General features: G+C 37.8%; 1 pseudogene across 1 annotated transcript; it reads right to left on the reverse strand.

Moving 5' to 3' along the window:
* Positions 1 to 1236: 1236 nt before the first annotated feature.
* Positions 1237 to 5221, reverse strand: LOC145093309 (LRR receptor-like serine/threonine-protein kinase RPK2 pseudogene; annotated as a pseudogene). Its single transcript, XR_013702826.1, has one exon. The product of XR_013702826.1 is annotated as an LRR receptor-like serine/threonine-protein kinase RPK2 pseudogene (transcript).
* Between the last annotated feature and the right edge of the window lie 13745 nt (positions 5222 to 18966).

Genomic DNA, 18966 nt, shown 5'->3' on the forward strand with positions numbered 1-18966 from the left:
AACATTTGATTTTTATTATCTCAAAATCAAATATTACAATATTAAGCTATTACATCTATTTTTCCTAATCTCTCCTAAAGATAAGCGTCAGAATCTTCTCGGTTGTCACACCACGGCGTGGTGGCGCGCTGCAATTCGATTGTATTATCCGTACTTGACCACGCGGGGCCAAGGGCTTGTCGTGTACAAATCATTTCCCATATACAGAACTTTGTTTATCTCACTAGCATCTATATATGTAACGTTTAGGTCATCCATAAGGGATGTTGAATGAAATGAATTATATAGATTGTCATGTAGGAGAAAAAACATGTATTTTGTATTCAATTCATAAAAAAACCTAGCATTTTGCATTAACAATTTCTATAATTTGTTCAATCTTTATTTAACTCTACTATTTCTCTTTTTCTATATTATATTCAATTTTATTCTGTTTAAACCCTTATTTAACCATTTATTGTTGATGACCTTGATTAGCAATATTCAATTTTATTCTGTTTAAACCCTTATTTAACCCTTTATTGTGGATGACCTTGATTAGCAAGGGAAACTTGAGATTAAGGGTCAAATCTCTTCCTTTCACCACATTGTTTTTAAAACTATTTACAAGTTAGACCCATTTTTACAAGTTCGTTATACACTTTTTTATAATATAAACCATATTCAAGCTTTTCTTATTCAACCTTTCTCTTTTTTTAAAATTGGTCCAATTTTTATTTTTCAATAAACTTGGTCAAAACTTCTCTCTAAATTTTTAACAAGTTATTTTACGATTTTGTTTTATTTATGTTTTTTAAATATTTTATTTTGTGACATTGCTTTCTACAAATTCGTAATTTTTTTTTTTGCAAACCCCAGTTTTATAAAATTTGCATTGTCATGATGCAGTCCATTCCAAATTGATGTTTTGTGTCTTGAATGACCATGTTTTTTTCCAAGTAATTTTGTTCTTTAAAGTTTTTTCTTTCACTAATTCTTATCATCCAAGCTTTTTATCCACAATTCTCGCAGAGTGTCTTCAAATCCACGCTTCAGATCCCGACTCTTTGCATCCCTAAATCCTACAAATCAAACAATGGAATTCAAAGTAAATTGCGCTACATATACATGTATGCAAGATCTCAAGATGCTGTGCAATATATGATTATGTACATAAGAATTGCTTGAAGTTGAAAATAAAAAAATAAAAAAAAATGCAAAAGTAACTATTAGAAAAAATAAACGCAACACCAAACATAACCATATCCACCGCCGATCATCTCTTCGGCATAATTTAGAGATTGCTATATTTTATTCTGATACAAAATTTCAACAAACGAAACACTACAAGAAATTACATCTGTGCCATTGCAACAAATCTTCTTCTCTACCCAAATCATAATTTAAAGACCTGACTTTTAAAATTTTATACACAAAAATAAAAAACGATACATTACAAGTAATAAAAATACATCCAACACGTTTGCAACAAATCTTCATCTGTGCAAACCACCCTATACACCAATTTACAAATCACTATTAATACTAAATGGCATCACGTCAATCAGTCCACAGCCAATATGAGAAGCCAATATGAGAAAGGTAAATCAAAATGTCCTTAAAGCAAAGAATCTAATACCCAAACTTGAATATAAAAACTAAGTCTGTATATTTTCCCCTCGTGTGGGGACCACTACTAGTACTATTGTGAACTAATCACAATAGTACTATCAATGGGGACCGCTATCAAATTCCTACATATTTGACGTTAAGACAAATATGTGGGGACCACTAACACGACGGCGGTTGAAGTTGTTTCAACCGCCGTACCACTTGTTTCATGGTGGGTCGTCTCGATAGCGACTCCACCGTGCAAACAACTGCAAGATGCAGTACCTCGACTAAATCATCGTGCGGCCCCGAATCCCACAACCCCGCAGTAAAAAACTCCTTCGCGTGTCCTTGCCCTAGTAACATACACGCCCACCCGACAATATTAAACCCGTTACCATAACATGAAAACGAAGGATCCAACGCTTTTTTATCAGACAAAAGCTCCAAAAGCACCACACCGTAGCTATACACATCTGCTTTATCAGATACCCGACATGTCATCGCGTATTCCGGCGCCACGTAACCGAAAGTTCCGGCGACTCCCGTTGTGGCGTGAGTCTCCGACGTACCCAAAAGCCGCGCCAAACCAAAATCAGATAAATACGCGTTGAAATCATCATCTAACAAAATGTTACTCGGTTTCACATCACGATGAAGAACACGCGGGACACATTGGTCATGGAGGTAGTGTAGGGCCCGCGCAACATCCAACGCGATTTTGTGTAGGACCCGCCAGTCGACCGCTCGCGTTGACCGTTCTTGGATGAATCTTTCCAAATTGCCACCTGGCAAGTAGTTGTAGATAAGGAACATTTCGGTTTCACTCGCGTGGTATCCGATTAGGGTTACAAGATTCGGGTGGCGGAGCCGCCCTAATGTTTTGATTTCCGCGTCGAATTGTTGTACGCCTTGAAACCGCCCTACCGCTAGCTGTTTCACCGCCACCGGAAACCCGGGGGCAATTTCGGCTTTAAACGTGGCCCCGAACCCACCGTTTCCGATGCAATTGCTGACATTGAAGTTTCCGGTGGCTTGAATGACACTCTCGAAAGTCAACGGGACACCAAGATCAGTAAAAAGGGTGACTTCTTTACGGGTCGACCCGTGGGTTATGGATTTGGGTCGCCATTTGGTGTAAAAGAAGAGAACCATGAGAGCTAAAAGGACGGAAAAAATGGCGGAGGCGGATGTGATCAAGGCGATCTCGATTGAACTGAAGTTTTGGTTGTTGGATTTTGTGGATGGAGTTGGTGAATTGGAGTAATTTACGAAATCGCCACTGGTGGATCTTCCGGGTTCCGGTGGTGGTTGTTGTTGTTGTTCTGTGCTTGTGCTTGACATTAAGTTTTCCGGCGAAGGGCCGGAGATATTGTTGCCGGAGATGTTGAATTTGATCATCTTTGTGAATCCTGCCGGAATCTCGCCGGAAAGTTTGTTGTTGTTGAGTAAAAAAACGGTTAAATTTCTTAGATTTACAAAATCTTCTGGAATCTTTCCGGATAAGGAATTGGAGAAAAGTTCTAGAACTTGTAAAGACTTTAAACTTCCCAAACTTTGAGGAATCGAACCGGAAAGATTGTTGTTTGATAATGAGAGATTCCTGAGAACCTTAATTTCTCCAAAGTTATCGGGGATTACTCCATGTAACATGTTGTAGCTCAAATTGAGTGAAATTAAAGAATCTAATTCACTGAAAGAAGAAGGAATGATCCCGGATAAACGGTTCCCGGAGACATCGAAAACCCGCAAAGATCTGCAATTCCGGCCAATATTCGCCGGAATCTCGCCGGAAAACCCGTTTGAGCTGAGATTCACATCAATTTCTTTGAAATCGGGACATTTATCGAACAAAACTCCGGTGAGGTTGTTCTCTCCGGCGAGAAACGAATAAACCGAGTTTTTTTCCGGTTTTGATGCAATTGGAATTGAAATTAACGATCCTGTGAAATTATTCCTGCTGAAATTATGAATTATTGCATGATTTCCACCATTATTTGGAGCTTGAGATGTGAAGAATTGTATGTATGTTGATGATGGATCTAGGGGTTCACAGACGGTGTGGCGAAAAGACGTAATTGCCCCTGAGAGACGATTGTTGCTGACATCGAAAAGAGTCATACAAGGAACCGGGAGTTTATTGCTAAGTTGTCCTGTCAACTTGTTCGAACTCAAATCAAGAAAATGTAACTTTCTACAGAGATTAAGCCCGTTTGAGATTTCACCTGTGAAGAAATTTTGACCCAAATTTATCATTTGTAAGCTTGTACAAGCACCCCAATTGGTCGGAAATTTGCCTTCTAAAGTTGTTCTTGGTGCCCATAGCAGCTTTAGCTTGGGTAAAATGGTAATTTCGGAAGGTAGTGGACCCTGAAAGTAATTATACTCTTCTTCGGATTGAGCAGAAATAGGGATGGGAGTGAAGAGGTTTGAGAGCACGAGAATCGAGAGGTTTGTGCAATTCCCGAGCTGTGGTGGAATTGGGCCGCTAAGACTATTTCTTGAAACATCGAATATTTGTAGCGATTTAAGCTGACCAAATTCGATTGGGATTTCTTCTTGAAGCATATTTGAATACAGCAAAATTGATCGCAATTTGGTGCAATTTGATATACTTGCGGGAATTGCTCCAAGTAAGAAGTTTGCTGCGAGTTCTAGATGCTCAAGATTACCACAATTATACCCGATTTCACTTGGGATTTTGCCTGAAAGCTGGTTGAATGACAAGTATAAACCCCTTAAATTGATAAACTCGTTGAAGAACATTGGAATTGAACCATTTAGATGATTTCCTGCGAGATTTAAGACCTGGAGATTCTTCAAATTGGATAACGAATTCGGTATTTTTCCAGATATCTGATTAAACCCGAGGTTAAGAACCCTAAGGTTTTCCAAATCTCTGAAATTGGAGTTTAAATTCCAATTGAGCATGTTCCCTTCGAGATCAATCACTTCCAGCTTCTTCATACCCCAAATTTCATCAGGAATTTCACCATTTAAATCATTGAACGGGAGCGATAAGATTCGAAGTTCTGAAAGCTTTGAGATACCATTTGACAACTTACCCATCAATTTCGCATTACGACCCACACAATTTTTCCTGATTCCAAATCCATACAGTTGAAATTGATCATATTCAGTACAAGTGAAAGAGCCTGAATTACCTCCACCGGTGATATTAAGAGCTACAACCCGATAATCCGACCCGCATGAGACTCCAACCCACGAACAGAGATCCGAATTGCTTTCTCTCCAGCTTGCCAGCACTCCCGAAGGGTCGGAAACGGAGCTCTTGAACTCCAGCAGTGCCGATTTGTCCAAATCGTTACCCAAAACGGCGTAGGAACTGAAAGAAGTGATGAACACCCAGAGAAGTGACAGGAGCTTTAAGGGTATTGGATGACGACCCATTGGTGGAACCCTAACAAGGGTTCTATGAAATTAAATCTTGAAAAAGGGGTTGATTTGGATTTAGAGATCTGTGTTTTTGTATCAAGTGTTAAGAGGGTTTTATTCAAACCCTAATTCTGTGTTTTGCGAAAGAGAGCAAGACCAAGTTTTCGCCTTTCGATTCATTTTCCTTCTCTGTTCTTTGGGTTTTTTGGAAAAAGTCAAAAGGTTTGCAAAATCTGTAATTTTAGATTTGGACCTTTATCTTTGGTTTTCGTTGCTTATACACACCCAAAACTTTCAAAAACAAATCTCATCCTAATTAATGCGAACAAATAAATAATGGGATAATCATAAAAATAACATATGATTATAATTTTATTTCGGATTACAACTGTTTATAACATGTAATATGTTGTCTAAAATCAACTTTATTATAACGTATGTAATTCAATATAAAATTGACCGGTTAAAAAACTAAAAAGGAAAAAAAAATCAGATGAGTTTTAGAATACATGTTGAAAAATGAATATCATATCTGGTCGCAAGGTCTGTTGAGACATGAGTGCCACAATCTTCTGTTAAGAATCTTCGGTCGCCATGGTTACCAGGAAATTAAAAAGATACATGGGTTGAACCAAAGTAAACGAGACGTTTAACTGCTTCTGGTCCATCCAGTAATGCCTTTTAAAGTTGTCTTGTCCATATTTACAATACAAAAAAATATTTTAATATTCTTTTTTACAATGAAGAACTAAACAAGGTAGAATTGAAAATTTTAACTAATTACAATAATTACAAGGTTGCAAGGTTACAATAATTACAATGAAGAACAAAACGCCACAAAAACATAACTATTAAAATGAGTTCTCTTCTCATTGCTTTCGATTGTTTGTTTACCCGTCTGAAAAGTTGTCTTGTCTTTTTGTTGTTTTTTTTTGTTAGTTTTAGTGTTTAATATATTTAATAAATATATTATTATTATTATTAACATTAAAAATAATTTTTTCTCGTTCGGACTTTTTTATATTATTTTTCTTGTTCAAACTATTATTATTGTGTTATTTTTTGGTTCAGACTATCTATATATTATTTGTTCATTCAGATTGTCCTCATGTTATTTTTTCGTTTCGACTATCTTTGTTTTGTTTTTTTCATTCAGATTATCCCATGTTTTTTTTTGTTTTGACTATCACTGTGTTTTTTTTGTTTCGGCTATCTCCGTGTTATTTGTTTGTTTGGACTATCCTTGTGTTATTTTTTTTTATTAAAAATAACACATTGTTAGTCGGAATGAAAATAATACATTGTTAGTCTAAACGATAAACATAACACATGATTAGCAGAACGAAAAAAATAACACAATGATAGACGGGACAAGAATATAACACATAGGTAGTTCGAACGAAAAAAAATAACTCAATAATATTAGAACGAAAAAATAACACATGTATAGTCCAGACGAAACAAATACGATAGTCGCAATGAAAAAAATAACATATGGATAATCGGGATCGAGAAACTAACACATAAATAGTCTGATCAAAAAAATAACACAAGAATTGTCTGAATGAAAAAAAAATAATACATAAACACAATCCCATTAAAGATACCATTATATATAAAAAAATATTTTTTAAAACACAAATAATTAAAAACAAAATAACATAATTAAATAAAATAATAATAATAATAATAATAATACTATTGATACTAATATTAAAACGTAAGTAAAAAAAATAAATAAATAAATAAAAAATAACAAAACCCCAATTCAAAATAGGTTTCTTTGACTCAAATAAAAAAGAGAGTTTGTATTTTAATCATAACAAAAATCAAAATGGGTTTCTTTAACTCAAATAAAAAAGGGTTTGTATTTTAATCATAACAAAAGGTATTATTCAAAGCCAATAAACCAATTTAGGTAAAAACCAATTTACGCCTACATGCAAAATGTTTTACGGCTTATTTAATAAAACTCATGCATGTGAAATTATAAAATTAATAATACTTCAACGTCTAAAATTAAATTCAAACCATTAAAAGCTAAATAACATAATCATCTGCTTCAAAAACACATCATCAAAAATAAAGTTTAAAATTTAATTTCCAAGAACACCAATCAAATTCGGAAATTGATATTTACCTTTAAATCGTAGTAAATATCTTTTCTTTCTAAAAACCATGATCAAAAGAATGGCCGCCTATACCAGTATCCATACGACCAACATGAACACTTGTTAGACTTAATACAAACGGGGGGATTGTTAAGATCGTATTTGATATGTTGTATTTGAGTTTATGATATGAAATGTATTTCAGAACGATTGTAATGTTTGTTGTTAATGTGAATGATTATTTTGTGTTGGCATTGACTTACTTGGGTTCGTAGTTGTAAGTTTGTTCCGTGACAACTATTAGTAGCCTATGTGTCCTGACCTTATCAGAGCTCAACCGTTTTCCTTGTATGTCATATATAAGGAATGCTCGTTGATAGTAGATGATAAGTTTTGAAGGAGTCTTACAAAATTGTAATCTCATTCCTTTATCATCTAAATGAAAAACAAGAGCTTATTTACATTCATGTGTTCTACTTGATTACGTCTTTGATTGTGATTTCTTTCTTATTGAATCTAACGATCTGACAAGTGGTATCAGAGCAACAATATCTCTAAGTTCATCATCAAATCTAAACATTTGATTTTGTTTCATCGAGTGTTCTTCATGTTTTCTGTGTTTTTCTCAAATTCTCTTAGATCTATTCCGCAATATACAATTTCCTTGCATTTTGATATAAATTCTTTGTTCAGATTATGTTTCTTTGATTTGAATTCAGTTTGTCATAATTCTATTGATTCTTACTTGATTTTTCTTGAAATCATGTCTAAAGTTGATTCATCAAGTAGAATCAAATTTCCAAGCAGTATCAGATCTAACACTCGCATTTCGATTCTCTTTCTAGAAAATTATGAAGTGCGGGTGATGCATTTTGAAGATTACATCACAGGAGTTGAAGATCATGGTCCGTATATGTGGGATCGATTATGAATGGTTCACATATGTGTTTTAAGACGAATACTGTTGTATTTAGTCAAAGTGATTACTCAGACATTCTTGCCAAACATGATCTCACACAAGTCGAGAAGGATATGCTTCGAAATGATCTCCGTGCTAAAAAAGGGATTTACGTTTTGCTCTTACTCCAAATACCTTCAGATTGATCGGCTCCCTCAATACTGTGAAACGAATTTGGGATCGATTGAAAGAACTCTATTTAGGTGATGAAGATCATACTCATTCTACTCAAACAACTTGGCTTTTGGAGTTTAGTTCTTTCAAGTAAAAGGAGGATGAAATTTTAAATCAAATAATGGAAAGGTTGAATCATCTTCTTAGTAAGATGTTAAAACATGGGTTAGAAAGAGCTTTGATATAACAAAAGGTTACTTTTCAAATAGACTACGTTCAGAATGGAAGTTAATTGTAACATCCCAACTTTCAACCCAAAATTTTCATTTTTATTTATTCGAATATATCAGAGTATAATTACATTATGCGGAAACATTTTACGAATGTGCGTGTCTACAGTCGAGCCTTGCCCTTCTTACGAATCTTTCCTAAAAAACATTTATATTCAATTGGGTAAGCACGAAACTTAGTGAGTTCCCAAAAATACCATATACCACAATACATATACAATGCATACACATAATGACCATCAGGATAAAGTAGGTCTGTCATTGGCCTTCAACACAAAGCTTGCCCGCCCCTTTTTGCCTTCAGCATATAGTTGGTCTACACTTTGGACTTTAGCATAATACTAGTCCGCCCTAGTCAATTAGCCTTCAGCCCGAGGCTGGGCAACCCTTAACTCCCCACATAATATATCAACACATATAAACAGTACAATATGCAATAATACAATACTATAGGCAACTAACATAACTAGCCTAATGGCATACTATAGGGCAACTACATCCTAACATACAAAGGATATATACTGAAACACATAATATAGGTAGAAAACTCACATGAACAATTATTCAGACGATTGGCAGTTATCTAAGCAATCCTACTGGCGATCCAACCGGTTGGTAAATGTTTAACAAGTATTAACCTATAAGACTATAACTTATTAATCCCTATGAAAACCTGGTAATGTGTAATGACCCAAAAATTATGACCAAAAGTTTCATTTTAAATCATTAGTAAAAGCCATAGTTATCAACCATTTCATTCATAAACAGAACTGTTATATCAAATCAGAGTATAATCTTAAACATATTCTTTATATATCAGAGTAAACATCCCAAGTTAAAACTTCTTGGTGTGTGCCATGCGATCATCCCGAGCTCTTCCCTCCGTTGCCGGAAGTACCTGAAACCAAAACTGAAAATCGTAAGCACGAAGCTTAGTGAGCTCCCCAACCTACCACATACCACATACTGGGCCCCCGCCCGCTGCATCAGGATGTGCCCGGCATCGGACTAGCTCCGGCATCGGGCCCCGCCCGACATCAGGGCATCGAGCCCCGCTTGGTATACATATTTGTTTCTCTTAGGCCCCGCCTGTCTTTGGGCCTCACCCACTAAACACATACAAACATATAACATAACACATAACAAGTAGCTAACATACTCTACTATACTCTTAATCTAAGGCCTCGCCCCTGTCCTACTACTGAAGAGTCATGGAGCCGCATCCACGCTCCTACTGATAGTGAGATACGGGCCCCTGCCCACCCTCACCTCTCTCCTATCTCGAGCCTTGCCCTTGCTCTGCTACTTATGAAATACGAAACCCCGTCCATACTCTGCTAGTGGTGACATATAGGACCTCGCCCACACTCTCCTCCCTACCATGCACATACGAGTATCACACAGACAACAAGTATAAACTATCATACAACCATTCCTCGGGCACCCGCCCGACATCGAACCTTGATCCGGAATCACATACTAGCATATAGTGCCTAGGGCTAACCCCGGGTCTTCATACTCATAAACTACATGGGTCGGCATTGTGGCCTTAGACCCATTCACACGGTGAGGAGACTCACCTTGCACTGCTGATACCCCTCTGGCTGCTATCTGACAAATCCTCGAACTGCTGATCCATCGACTCCCCGAGCTACCAATACCAAGATAACACTTAAAACCAATAATTCTCCTTAGGGTAAAATGACCATTTTACCACCCCTGCTAGTCCATACCGGGCCATATCCAAGGCCCAAACCATAGCTAAAAGGTCCAACACTAGGTGAGCTTCCCAAGCCCACTAGTTGCCCACTAATGGCCCAATTTGCTACATTGAGCCCAATCCTGTTGAGTCGTGTTTTGTATTAAGTGTTGCGTCTATTGGGCTCGTTAGCTAGTCCATTTTTGTATCTCCGGTATGGGCCTGTCCATCCGTGAGTTTAGTAGGGTTGAATATAAATATAGGTGCTTGCATGCATCTTAGGTTAACGATAGAATAGAACGCTCAGATCATTATTCAGAAGTTTATTATTGTCGTTCCTGTAACCCTAAATCCTCTACAGCGGAAGTTCTTAGTCGAGCTCTGCTGAGGATTGTTTGATCTAATCATTCGACATATTTTGATCCACTCTTGTTTTATTTATTGTTCTGAGTTCATCGTAATACCTGTTTCATAGATCTAATCGATCTTCATGTTTGTTATTTTATCCTATCAATTGGTATCAGAGCAGGAGGCTGTGTAATTCATACACATCTTTTCTGTGAAAAAGGTTGCGATTAGGGTTATTCCGCATTAACTAATATTTATTGAGCCGTCATCCCATAATTGACGTAACTCAAAATTTATTCGTTTTGCCCTAACTTAATATATTACAAGTCTGATCTTTTAAACAGGTTATTCGATCTAGCATGGACGAGTCACAATCAAATCCCATTAACATCTCAAACAGCATTGGATCAACGACAAAGATTCCCATCCTTTACACCCAGGATTACGAAGTCTGGGCACATCACTTTGAAGATTATGTCATTGGATCTGAGGACAACGGATATCTTATTTGGGAGGCAATCGTGTCTGGGCCATTCGCTCATTCAGCAACATCAAGAATCATTAAAACTCAGAAAGAGTATAATGATCTGTTGAAAGATGTAAAAGATGTTGCCCAAGACGAAAAAGATAAATTTTAGTGCAATATTAAAGCATTGAGACTAATCAGATTCGCTCTTCAATCTGATACTTTCAGGCTAGTGAGTTCGTGCAGCACTGCTAAAGAGATATGGGATAGGCTGCGAGAGTTATATTCCACAGATGAAGATCTCGAGCATTCCATTCAAACCTTACTTTTGTCCGAGTTTGGTGAATTCAAGCAGAGTCCTGAAGAAACTGTAACTCAAACGTTCGATCGCTTCAATCATCTTCTTAGTAAGATGATTAAACATGATATTGAAAGGAAGTTGATTGAACAAAAGGTTACGTTTTTAAACGGTCTTAGATCCGAGTGGAGAGCGGTTGTGTCCACCGTTAAAGCATATGAGCAATTCAAATCTTACTCATTGGCAAAGCTGGTAGGGATTTTGAAATCCCAAGAAAAGATTGTCTTGTAGGAGAAAAATGTAGTTTCAAGCTTGGGATCATTGGCCCTTCTATCCAAAAGCAAAGGTGTGATGGAAGATGAAGACTTCAACTTAGAGGACTATGACCTTACCTCTGAAGACTATGAAATGATGGTGTCAAACCCGAAGAAGTTCATCAAGAAAAGGTTTCCTACTAATAAGAACCGAAATTGGCAGGGAAGTTATAGTTCTGAAAAGGTCAGGGAAGAACCGAAAGCAGAAAAACCAAAGAAGGAATCGAAAGCTGAAGGAGATTCGGGTGTGAACTGCTACTATTGTGGAGGAAAGAACCACTATGCCAAAGATTGTGTCCTCAAGAAAATAGCAGACAAGAATGAGGAGAAAGATGAAGAAGCTGTGTTAATGAAAAAGCTGGAAGAGATCAAGAAAAAGAAAGCTGTCACTAACCCTTCAATGAATGCTTTAATCGTGCAGGGTTCGGTAGCAGATGATGAGTTCGGTGGCGTGGAAGTCTGGTCAACCGACTCTGAGGATGATGAAGTAAGGAAGCCATCTCATGGAAAGGCTTATGTTGTGAAGGATGAAGGAAGCGGTGGAAAGTGCTTGATGGTGTCGGATGTATCTCAAATGAGGGGATACAACACAGACGGTGGGAATGAAGACACAAAGGAGCGAGAGGACTTGTGCTTCACAGCAAAACCTCTCAGCGTGCAGTTTAACGAGCTTGATGAGTTAATAAAGAAAGTACAATCTATTTTTGTTTCATTCAAAGTCCCACAAAGTTCATATGAAAAAGAATTAAAAAATGTAAATTCAAGAATCTCGCATCTAGACAGCAGTTTAACTCAAACACGAGTCACCAATTCTAACCTAACTGACCAATTAAGCAGAGTGTCTTCAAAGAGTGAGGAACGGAGGATGTGGATTGAGCTGAAGGAGTCGGAGTTAATCAAATCCAAGGACGAAAACATTTATTTACAAAGAGACAATTTGAAACTTTTAAAACAGAGAAATGTCTTTTGTTTAATTGCTAAGCGTCTTTACACTAATATCACTCAACTTCATTTAAACTGTGAAATAGGGTAGAAAATTCATCGCATGATTTTGCCCTTCCTTGAGTTTAAGGAGGATGAAATCGACGCTGAAGCATATAATTGCGAAAGTGTAGTTTCGTCTGAGGATGTAAATCCGACTTATATGTATGGACTAGACAAAATCGAATCTTTCATAAAGTCCAAGGACCATAAGGACATGCTGAAAAACCTTTTGGATGAAAATGATAAATTGAAACTAAGGACCGAAACCATACAAAAGTTTGACTCATTGAATGCCAACTTGAGCTCAGAAAATAAAATTGATGTTGAAAATGCATCTGAGCTTAATGAGGATGATGATATGAGTGAAATTTTTGTAGAGGATGTAGTTGACTATTCTGAGTTTGTCAAGAGCGAACCCGAAAACCACAAAAATCTTATTTCAGAAAATTCTGCGGAGTTTGCTCGTTTGTCCCAACAAAAGTCCCCGATCCTTGAAGAAAAGGTTGTTGTATACCAAAAGGTAAGGACAACTCCAAATCAAGTGTATAAGGTCACAGGTGTAACCGAACATCAGACAGCTGAACTCACAGCCATTGTAAACGAAGACAATGCTGGTGGTTGTGATGAGTTCTTCTGGTCCGCTCCTATCGATAATGCTGACGAAACTGTTGGTCTGTCAGAACGGACGTCCTGGAAAACCAAAGGCAGATATGTACCAGAGCCTCTGAACAAGCCCAATAACTTTGACATGCCAAGTACTAGTGGTATAAAAGATGTTCCTGAAGAAAAAGGAGATCCTGCAAAAGAAGTCACTCCTTCAAGCGAAACTTCATCAGTTCAGAGTGAACCGGCTGACAAAAAGCAAAAGCAAAAAGCAAATATCCATCGATAGCCGAAGCAAGTGAAGAATCAGAAACAACAAAGGAATATGAGATACAAGAAGAATCTCTCAGAACAAAAACAGTTTTGGCAATCTCAAAACGCCCATTTCTCTTATCATGACAGAAATTCAAAGTCAGAGAAAAGTACTGTTAGATCACAAGAAAGTAATAACAACCGAAGGGAGAGGTTCAGTTCTGAGGGTCATAACAACCGAAAGGACACGTTCGGTTCTGAAAATTATGATAGTCGAAGGCAAAGGTTCGGTTCAGAAAACACAAGCTACCGAAAGCATAAGTTCGGTTCTGAGAGCAAAAGCAACCAAAGTTCTAAGTTCGGTGCCACTAATGATCAAAAACAAAAGGGTCACTTAGAACCTCAAGTCAAGAAAACATCTCAGTCTGAATACTCTCGTTCTACCTCTTCTAATCCTTCTAATTCCTCTCAACCTCATTCTAAATCCAATTCTGTTAATACTCAAAATCCAAAATCTTCAACAGATTTGAAAGGAAAATCAAAGGTCTCCTCAGTCAAAACCGATCAAAAGCATTCCAATGTCCCAATGCCTAAACCTGAATCCAAACTGACTGTAACAAATCCCAATAAAATTAAGGTTTTCACCATTAAAAAGAAAGATGAAACAACTTTAATAAAAAGAACATACCTTGTTGACATCTCTCTTACTATTCCTATTCCTGTGAAAGTCTCACGTGGACCCAAGAAACTTTGGGTTCCTAAATCTGCTTAATTTTTGCAGGTTATCAGTGACGAGCAGTTTGACGAAGAATGGTACATTGACAGTGGCTGCTCGCGTCACATGACAGGAAGGAAGGAAGAGCTGAGGGAATTTCGGTCTCTTTCAAATGGTGGAAATGTCAAGTTTGAGAACAACTCATTCGGCACAATAAAAGGCTATGGAATGATAAAAAATGGTGATTTTACGATTAGGAAGGTCGCATACGTTGAAGGACTACAGCACAACCTCATCAGTGTATCTCAGCTTGTTGGAGGTACCGGTCTCAAGGTCTCATTCGATGACGAGGGTTCGGAAATAATTGAAAAGAAAACTAAAAGAGTAATTCTCAAATCGGAGCGCAAAGGCGAAATGTTTCCCCTGAACCTCAAACCCATCAAAGGGAATCCAACTATCTGCCTGTTATCCAAAGCACAATCTAACAAAAGCTGGCTATGGCACCGAAGGCTCTCACATCTCAACTTCAAGGATATCAACAAACTTGTCACAGGTGGTCATGTTTGAGGTCTTCCACTGCTCAAATTCGATCGAGAACATTTATGTGCTGCATGTGAAATGGGGAAGCAGAGTCTTCAAAGTCATCCATCGATTGTAAACACTAAAGTTGTTGAACCATTAGAGTTAATTCACATTGACTTGTGTGGTCCATCATTTATCAAAAGTATCGGCGGTAGCAAGTATATTCTTGTTATTGTTGATGACTTTTCACGTTTTACATGAGTGTTCTTTCTGAAGCACAAATCTGAAGCAACTCTCAAGCTAAAGATGTTTATCAAGCAGGTTGAAGTACAGCTGAAGAAAGTCGTTCGCAACATCAGGAGCGACAATGGGCTGGAATTCAAAAATAAAGAATTCGAAGAATTCTTGGCCGAAAAAGGAACCAGTCACAACTTCTCAGCTCCCTACACCCCTCAACAAAACGGGATTGTCGAAAGACGAAACCGATCTTTGTGTGAGGCGGCTTGAACCATGCTAAGTTTTGCTTCTTTACCTTTATATTTTTGGGCTGATGCTATTGCTGCAGCATGCTTTACGCAGAATAGGTCATATCTCAATAAGCGATTCACTCTCACTCCTTATGAGATCATCAACAACAGGAAGCCAAATGTCAAATTTTTCCATGTATTCGGCTCACGGTGTTTTATCTTCAATTCTAAAGAACATCATAACAAGTTCGATGTCAAAGCCGATGAAGGGATATTTCTGGGCTATTCTCTCACTTCTAAAGCCTACAGGGTATTAAACAAGTGCTCGAGGAAAATAGAAGAAACTTATTATGTGACTTTTGATGATAGCTATGTCAAAAAGCTAAAGACCAATGAAGACACAGTTGGAGAAATCTTTTCTCATACAGACCAAGTCACAGCCTCGATCGCAAACCTATTTGAGAAGTTCGTCGAGTTATTCGATGAACCAGAGAAGGCAACTCTCTCAGAAGCTAGTGCAGCAGACAACAAAGTAGATCATCTGAAGCAACTCATCGAAGATACTGCAAAGAGAATAAATGAAGGAGGATCAAGTTCTAACGAACCTCCATAGCACGATACTTCAGTTGAGGGTGAGGACACATTTTCGTCATCACAGCCAAGCTCACATGTCGAGGGGGAGAACAGTTCTCAATCTGCTCCCGAACGCACAGCAGTACCCGAAAGTGCTACAACACCCGAAGGTGCGTCAACACCTGAAAGCTCAACACCACCCGAAACCCCTATAGCTCCGGAAACTCAAGACAAACCTGAAAGCTTATCTGTCGAGGGGGAGAATGCCGATATGCTTTATGACGATGACAGTCAATCTGAACTAGAAGAGATGGTAAACGCTGAATTGGATCCATCTTATGATCCAAATTACCCTCCTCTTGTCAAATGGACCAAAGATCATCCTGTTTCCCAGGTTGTCGGTAATGTCTCTGAAAAGGTCCTGACCCGATCACAACTAAAGGCAAAACAAACCTCCTTATTTTCAAAAGTAGAATTTTGTATGTTTAATTCCTTCGTCTCAAAAGTTGAACCAAAGACAGTTAACACTGCTCTTGATCACTCCGATTGGGTTCAAGCTATGCAAGACGAACTGAATGAATTCGAAAGGAATAAAGTTTGGCGCCTCATTCCTACTCCTCAAGATGCCTCAGTTGTTGGTCTCAAATGGGTCTTCAGAAATAAGATGGACAAGGAAGGCAACGTGATACGAAACAAAGCCTGTCTGGTGGTGAAAGGATACTGTCAGGAGGAAGGAATCGACTATGAAGAGACTTTTGCTCCTGTAGCTAGGCTGGAATCCGTTAGAATATTTCTTGCCTATGCTGCACACAAAAACTTTGAGGTCTACCAAATGGATGTCAAGTGCGCATTTCTAAATGGAGAACTTGAAGAAACGGTGTACGTGGAGCAACCTCCTGGATTCGTCAATGAAAGGTACCCCAATCACTGTTACATTTTGGACAAAGTCGTATATGGACTGAAACAAGCTCCGAGGGCCTGGTATGAAACGCTAACCAAGTTTTTAAAGATGTCAAAATTCAAACAAGGTTCGGTTGACCCAACCTTCTTTCGTAAGAAGGAAGGTAAGCACCTTATGATTGTTCAAATTTATGTCGATGATATCATCTTTGGCTCAACGAATCCTGGCTTAACAGCTGAATTCAGAAAGCTGATGGAGACTAAATTTGAAATGAGCTCAATGGGTCCAATTAACTTTTTTCTTGGTTTAAATATTAGACAGGGACCCGAAGGCATCTTTATTAATCAGGAAGCTTATACGAAGACTCTTCTCGCAAAATTTGGCATGATGGAAGATTCAAAGATTAAAGTTCCAATGGCGTTCGACACCAAGCTTACTCCATCATTGGATAGCCAGCAGTTGATATTACGCTATATCGCCAGATGATCGGTTCTCTGATGTATCTTACTGCTAGCAGGCCTGATATAATGTTCTCTGTTTGTTACTATGCTAGATTTTAGGCGAATCCACGTGAACCTCATATGCTTGCAGTGAAGAACATACTCCGTTATCTCAAGCGAACTACCTCTTTAGGCCTATGGTATCCATCCAACTCAGGCTTCTTCGTTCAAGCCTACTCAGATGCAGACCTTGGAGGTTATGGACTAGACAGGAAAAGCACCACGGGAGGCTACCAATTCCTGGACGGGAAGTTGGTTAGTTGGAAATCAAAGAAACAGACCTGTGTATCTCTGTCTACCGCTGAAGTAGAATACATCGCAGCTGCCTCCTGTACTTCTCAAGTGATTTGGATCCGAAGTCAACTCCGGGACTATGGACTCAATATGAAAAAGATCCCACTATATTGTGACTCTGAAAGTGCAATTAGGATCTGTCATAACCCAGTGCAACACTCGAAGACTAAGCACATAGCATTGAGGTATCACTTCATTAAGGATCATGTGGAAGATGGGAACGTCGAAATTCATTTTGTTCGAACCACTGATCAACTGGCTGACATCTTCACCAAAGCTCTTCCTGAAGCATCGTTCAACAAAATTCTACAATGGCTAGGTATGATGGAATCGGAGTCAGTACCAAACATTACCTCTCAAACTCAAAAGTAAGAAGCGAAATAGACCGAACGTTCGGGTTCGGGTCTTGTACTAATGTACCAAAATGAACCGAACGCTCGGGTTCGGTTGAATAATCTGCTTTTCGCTCATCAATCAAAGGTAGTTTTCTTGGTTGTAGATCTTATGTATAATAGTTCCAAATGCATTTATCTTATTGTCAAAGTTATTCTCTTTTTAAAAAACCTATTTTCTTTGGCAACCGAAATATACCGAACGTTCGGGTTCGGTTCCAAAATTTTTCTCACCAGAAATAGACCGAACGCTCGGGTTCGGTTCCAAAGTTTTTCACAACCGAAATAAACCGAACGCTCGGGTTCGGTTCCATTTTTTTTTCTCTGTATTTCTTTAGTCTTATTTTTTTTATTTCATCTTACTTTTTATTATTATCAAAAATTCCAAAAATATTTTTTTCTAAATTCAAAAACTCCAAAAATATTTCGTTCTTTATTTTCTTTTTTGGCTTTAGTTTTTTTTTTGTGTGTTCGTTTATGGGGAAATTAATTGTTGAATTAGCTAAGTGTCCCTAGAAGCATGCTGCTGTATGTGTCCAATGCCTCACCTGATTCTGAATAATAGCCTCAATGATCTGGTATACACAAACCTTGTCTTCCCAATTAGGCTTTCTTATTTATTCTAATCATGAGCTACCTAACTTTCTTCTCACATGAGATAAGAGTTTTCTGCTTGGTCCTATTTTTCACAGCAGAGGTACTTTCATTTCTTTACACCATCTATGTTGCATTTCTCCATCACATTCGCTTCACAAACGTAACCCTTGAGACTCTCAGAAATTACCACTGAGGTTTATGGTTGCACAATTACTGTGTTCATGATCTTAGTTTCGTGCGACTACGATCTAAGTGAAACCCAAAATTCAATACCCAATACGAATTGACGGTGAACAATTTATTTGCTCTAGCTTTCACTAATGCATTGACGGACGTACCTCCATGAAATCTCAAAATTTTCTTTTGTGTGATTCCTATGAAATTGTTAACACCAATAACATTTCTTCCCTTGGGATCCAGTTTTAATTTTTTGTTGAGATTTTATATACATATTTCCTAGCCAAATTAAATTATCTCCAACCTACTTATTCAATAGACTACACCGGTCTCACAAGTACTTCGCTCGCTTTCTATCTTATATCAAGATTAGAAAGTTTGAATCGAAGCGAAAGCCACCCTAAT

The sequence above is a fragment of the Lactuca serriola genome, chromosome 3 (assembly GCF_051521515.1).
Source record: "Lactuca serriola cultivar US96UC23 chromosome 3, Lser_US96UC23_V15, whole genome shotgun sequence".
Lineage (NCBI taxonomy): Eukaryota > Viridiplantae > Streptophyta > Magnoliopsida > Asterales > Asteraceae > Lactuca > Lactuca serriola.